The sequence below is a fragment of the Panthera leo genome, chromosome B2 (assembly GCF_018350215.1).
Source record: "Panthera leo isolate Ple1 chromosome B2, P.leo_Ple1_pat1.1, whole genome shotgun sequence".
Classification (NCBI taxonomy): domain Eukaryota; kingdom Metazoa; phylum Chordata; class Mammalia; order Carnivora; family Felidae; genus Panthera; species Panthera leo.
In genome coordinates, this window is record NC_056683.1 from 143,053,826 (window position 1) to 143,059,812 (window position 5,987).

Genomic DNA, 5,987 nt, shown 5'->3' on the forward strand with positions numbered 1-5,987 from the left:
TTTTAGCATTTATTTTCATTGAATTGCTGAAGTTCTCCTAATTCTTCAACATACCACAAAAGTGAAACTTCAGTTCATGCATTGATTTTGATTGTGCACTTAATTTTTAAAAAATGTATTCTTTGGGGTGCTTGGCTGACAGTTGCTGGAGCATGTGACTCCTAGATCTCAGGGTTGTGTGTTTGAGCCCCACAACTGGGTATAGACTTTACTTAAATAAAATCTTTAAAAAAATAATATGCATTGTTTTGCAAGATAAACGTGGAATTTAGGACTGTAAATGTTTTTTCTGACTTGTAAAAATAATTGTTATAAAATATTCACATATACAGAAAAATTTTATAAAGAAGAAAATCGGTTCCTTAAGTGTGTGTTAGGTTTTAGTTGAGAAGTAGACTTTGTTTTTGTGAGATGATTTCAGGTCACTAGGGTATCTGTGTAGTAGTCAGTGATGTTTGTTTGAAAACACTGGCCACTGCTACTGATACTAATAATATGTCTACTGATATATCAAAGTCTGTGTTATAGAATGGTTTTAGAATCTATAGTTTTTTACATATATGTGGTTGAGAGGAAATGTGATTTCCGATGAAAGCAAGATACTGTTTTAGATATTTCTTGTAATATAATCAAGGGACCTCAGAAGTGGAATTAGGACACCCGAAACTGAGGTACAGCTTATTTGAATATAAGCCCTGTGTTTTTGCTCGTTCAGCTGGCATACAGGTGTATCTTGTCTTCGTTGGTGTATTTAAGATACTACACTTTGTGACTTTTGGTTAGCCTTTTGTGCGGTCTCAAATCCTGCACAATTTTAAATACATTTACTCAGGATAATTTGACATTTTGGTGTATATTAAAATACTAGGGGCGCCTGGGTGGTTCACTCGGTTAAGCGTCCGACTTCAGGTCATGCTCTCACAGCTTGTGGGCTCGAGCCCCGCATCAGGCTCTCTGCTGACAGCTCAGAGTCTGGAGCTGCTTCGGATTCTGTGCCTGGCTCTTTCTCTCTCTGCCCCTCCCCAGTTCACGCTCTTTCTCTCAAAAATAAATGTAAAAAAAAAAATTTTTTTTAATACTAAATATTCCCTGGATTTATGAAGTACTTTTGACTTTGGTTTTTCTTTGATACTTTTTTAACCTTGCCATTTTAAAGAAAAATGGAATTTCCTTTGAGGTTCTGTAATCCTTGGCGTATAATAGGAAATAAACTTTTCAACTAGTGATAGAATTTTATAACTAAATTTAATATAGAACGGTTATATGTCATTACCAGTTTTCAAGTTTCTGATGCATCTGTGTCAGGCAGAGAGAACTTGGGATTGTGCAAAGTCAGTATTTTTCATTTTGGGGATTGGATGCTCTATTTGCTGGTATGACTATGATAAGAGAGGTGGTAAGTCTTAATCCAGTTCAGAGCATGGCCTGGCCTCTGGAGCTAATGGGTTTGAATCCTGGCTTTACCACTTACTACCTGCTTCAAGACTCAGGAAAATTGCATTCTCTTTCGGTGGCTCAATTTTTGCCTGTAAGTTAAATGAGCTAGGGGCACCTGGGTGGCTCAGTCGGTTAAGCGTCCAACTTCGGCTCAGGTCATGATCTCACGGTTCGTGAGTTCGAGCCCTGCGTCGGGCTCTGGGCTGACAGCTCCGAGCCTGGAGCCCGCTTCAGATTCTGTGTCTCCCTCTGTCTGCCTCTCCACTGCTTGCACTCTGTCTCTCACAATGTCTCAAAAATAAATAAACATTAAAAAAAAATTTTTTTTAAACGAGCTAATACACGTTAAGTGCTTACAGTGGTGCCAAGTACATGGTGCCTTCTCAGTAAATGGTAAGGTCTTGGGTGTAAAGGTGAAAAGCTGCCTGTGTTTACTTCCTGTTAAAAGTGTATTCCTTCTCTTTAAGTGGGATAAGTGGGAGTACTGAAGCGTTTTTTAGACAACCTCCAGTAATGGATAATCCGCCATTTGGCAAAAACTCGAGTACTGCCAAAGAAGGTTAATTGTAAGTGCAGTCAACTTGGATAAAGCTGAAGGTTAGTAAAGTTTTGATGTCTCTACTTTAGCATCACTCTGAAGAGAATTGTACTATGAAGATAGCAAAAAGTGCCTGAACGTTTTTTTGATACCTGTTTTGAGTACTTACATGCCAGAAACTGACAAGTAATTTTTTTAATCTGCATTTTTATCATCACCCCTATGAGAAGAGGCAACTGGTCATTTTACAGAACAAGAAATGGGGTTTGAAAGGGTTAAGTGGTCACCCAAGGATTGGTAGGTATTAGATCTGCCCCATAGGGCGCTGTCATCAAAGCTTCCTGGGCAATACCCACCTCCAAAGCTAGGAGCAAAAGTTTGTCTGATTCCTAAAGCCTGGGCTTGGGGCTGTGTCATCCTGCTAGTCCTCTTGGGTGGGAGAAAGAGCTGTGCTTGAGCGGAGGATGATGGTCCCCCAGCGGTCAGAGAGGCTGCTGTGTCAGGTATGTAGGAGCAGGCAACAACCACAGGACCCAGCAATGCACTGATGGTGAAAATACAAATTATAAAGATTTGTAGTATGTAGTTGAAGACACTGGCTGAAGTAAGAGGGTTTCATTAAGAATAGTCTTTTAGAAGTGGCTAATATGTCTTTTGAAGGTGATACCAGTTTGTGGACAAGAGGAACGAAAACATTTCGCAAAGGTCTGGCATTGTTGGAAGTGTACCAGTTGCCACCTGCTCACAGAAGTTTCCGTGGACACTGCTGCTGGGAGAACAGAAATGTCACAGCGCTTGGTACAGAGGGCTCACTTCCTTCTCTTGGCCTTGGCTGCAGTTGACAAAACTGACCACTCCAGTTTCTGGGACATTTCTGCAAACATCATGCGAAGGCATTCTTTCTCTCAGATACTCCTTATTTCTCATTCGTAGCAGTTTGTCCTCTAGACCAGTCTTTACCCCCCTGCTCTTCTCTGACGACACTTTCTTAGGAGTTCATTTATCCCTGTGGTCATAATGAACCCTTCTCACAATCCTGGATAACGTCATCGCCTTTGGTCTGGAGCCACCATGGAGGAGTTGTGCCGAGAAAGAATTGAGTCACCCCTGTTGCAGAGTGTACGGCAAATGAGCTGTGGCCAATCTGCAGTGGTGGTTCACTGCCCCCTTCAGACCAACTGGGGAGCTTGCTACAGGGGAGGTTTGGGGGTTCTGCCCTCTAGCTTAAATCTGGCCTGCACTCCTGCAACCCTCTTTGTGAAACTTCACCAAGAATGGCTCCAAGGCCCCTTCAGGAGAAACTGGCTGAGGAGCGCTGCTGTAGCAGTGGCCCCTCGCTCACACGTGGAGATTATGGTGGCTACCCACCCATTCCTCACCAGCCCAGGTAGCGTATGATCCTTGATCTAGATGCAATTTTTAAAATGATTCTCTTGCTCTCCTTTTGCCTATTCATTATTCTGAGTTCCTATCTGGTCCATGCAAAGCTCTGAGTAGAGCTTGATGCGCAACTATAATGAGGACTCCCCTGAAAACAGGTGCTGTGTGGCGCCTCAACAGAAGCAAGCAATTACCCTCTCAATTTTTGCTCTTAACTTGGTTCTTGATAGAGCCTTCAGGTGGGAAACAGCTGGATACATTCCTTGCATCCAGAAGAATATATTCATATTCATTCACATGTGTTAGGCACGGGACATAAAGAATCTATTCACTCATATAGAATGCCTGTAATGTGTTAGGACCTGTGCATAAAGCAATATAACAAGATGATTTGTAAAGCTTATGTAGTCTAGTACAGGAGACAGATGAAACTAGGAGTTTTAACATCTGGTAAGAAGATAAGTTGGGTAGATGATGTCAAGGGGCACCAAATGCTAGGAAAGATAGGAAAGGTTCCTGAAAGAAGTACCGTCTACATGGAGTGCTCCTCCCCAGTAGATGGGTTAACAAAAGATAGGTGCACTGCTAATTGAGATTTTCAATAGAGAAGAAACAATAAAGGCTGGAAGAGGTAGATGTTATCATGAGTTTGGTTTAGATGTGTTGTTCAATTTGATGGGCTTATATGAGATTTTAATGGAGAGGGCATCCGCTCAGGAGACAACTAGGTTAGAGACAGAGATTTCACTATGGTCCGCTTATGGTAGTAACTGAAGCCACGGGAGTGACTGGCATTACCCAGAGTGCTAGTGCAAAGTCATAGCCTCAGGGGAATATATTAAGGGGCAGTCAAAGTAAGTCCACAAAGGAGACTGGGTGGCCAGAGATGTAAGAAGACACTGGGATAGAACAGAGTATGAAGCCAAGGGACAGGCTCCATACATTTCTTGGACTCACATGTTTGAGGACCGGGAACACATTTCAGACAGGAGGATCTTAGATTTGCTGCTGAGTTCTTAGGGAGGACCGCTGATTCCATCATGATTCCAGACTAAGGATTTCTCCCGAAGGAAACGGTGTTCTCCAAGCTTTTCCTACCTTACCTGTGGGGTCTGTGCTCCAGCTATTTTCTTCTCTGGTTCATTTGGCCCACTTACATACCTTTGCAAGGCCTTAATGTAGATTCCCAGGATCTAATAAGTATTTCATCTACTTGAAAACTCTTCAGGATTCTCCAGGCTTGGCGGCAGTTTCCCTTCCACAACATTGTGACAAAGTCCTCTTGCCCCCTTGTTCTCAACAAGCTGCACTACTTCCCTAGAAACCCCTTTCCTTCCTGCCATATTTAGGTTATTTCTCTTTGATTCCTCAAACTTCTAAAAAAAAAAACAAAAACAAAAACAAAAAAAAAAAACCTTCCTACTAGAAATTCAGCTTGGATAAACTCAGTTTGGTTCAAAGAAACAATTAAGAAGTCATGTCCCTATAAATGTTCCACTTGAGGTGTTGAGAGCTAGATGACCTTTCATGAAAATAGCGAAGCAAACGCTTTATAAACTATAAATAAACGTAGCTACATCATGAAAGTAGTATGAAGAAATTAATCAATAAGCAAAAGGCAGGAGGGAACGTTACAAAGAAATAACCATGAGGTTCCTTAATGGGTGATTACACAAAGGAACATTTTTAGAATTAGGTAAAGCCGAGAAACATAGATGACGCACGCTACGAGGAAATTGCTAACACATATAATGCCACGCTTGCCACAATAAAGCGGCCAGTCGAACACACTGCTGTTGTCTGTGTCCATTTGTTATTTTCGCAGACGCCGATCATCCTTCGGGAACCCCTGGACCTACTGGCGCCGGACCCCCGGCACTCACACCCCTGCTATGGAGTTACAGGCTCCACCCACTGAGCCAATCAGGCGCTCCAGTTATTATTCAAATATTTGTTTGAGTCTCCGTATTTGTGGCTGACTCTAATCTCTATGGGGTCTTACGCAGCCTTTGGGGATTTGCTAAAGCTTTTGGACAATATCATGAAAATTCATGAATACTTATTAGGTAAGTATTAAGTAGCTAGGGTGGATCCGGCGCTGCTCTGAGTGCTAGAGAGAAGACAAAGCAAGACCCCTCTCTGGGAGACTAGACTGCGGGGTGTGTCCAGGAGAAAACCGCCAGACTAGAGGCTGGAGAGTGACCAGAGGGGCCAGGTATTAAGGTTCCTAGACAGCTCTGAAAAATTCTGAGCTTTGCCCAGTCGGAGCTGGGAAGTGGCAAAGGGTTTGTATTTCACAAGAGTGACCCAGCTTGCTACATGCACCCATTTTCAAATTCTGCCTGTCAACTGAAACGAAATCCTTTGGACGTGTGGGACATTAAGACACCCCTCACACAGACTTCCTCACACATTCGGCGCCGGGGCCGATCTCCACCCCGCACGAGAGCACGGAGAAGGGTTTGCACGGAGAACCAAGTTAAACCCCCCAGTGATAATTACTGGCGCCTAGTTCGGAGAGGAACTGTGGAAGCCACGAGAGCAAAAGCACACAACAGAACCGCCCGCACGTCGGCAGCTGGCAGGATTCGCGCCCACATTCTCGCCACAGGGATTCGACTCCTGAGCGAAC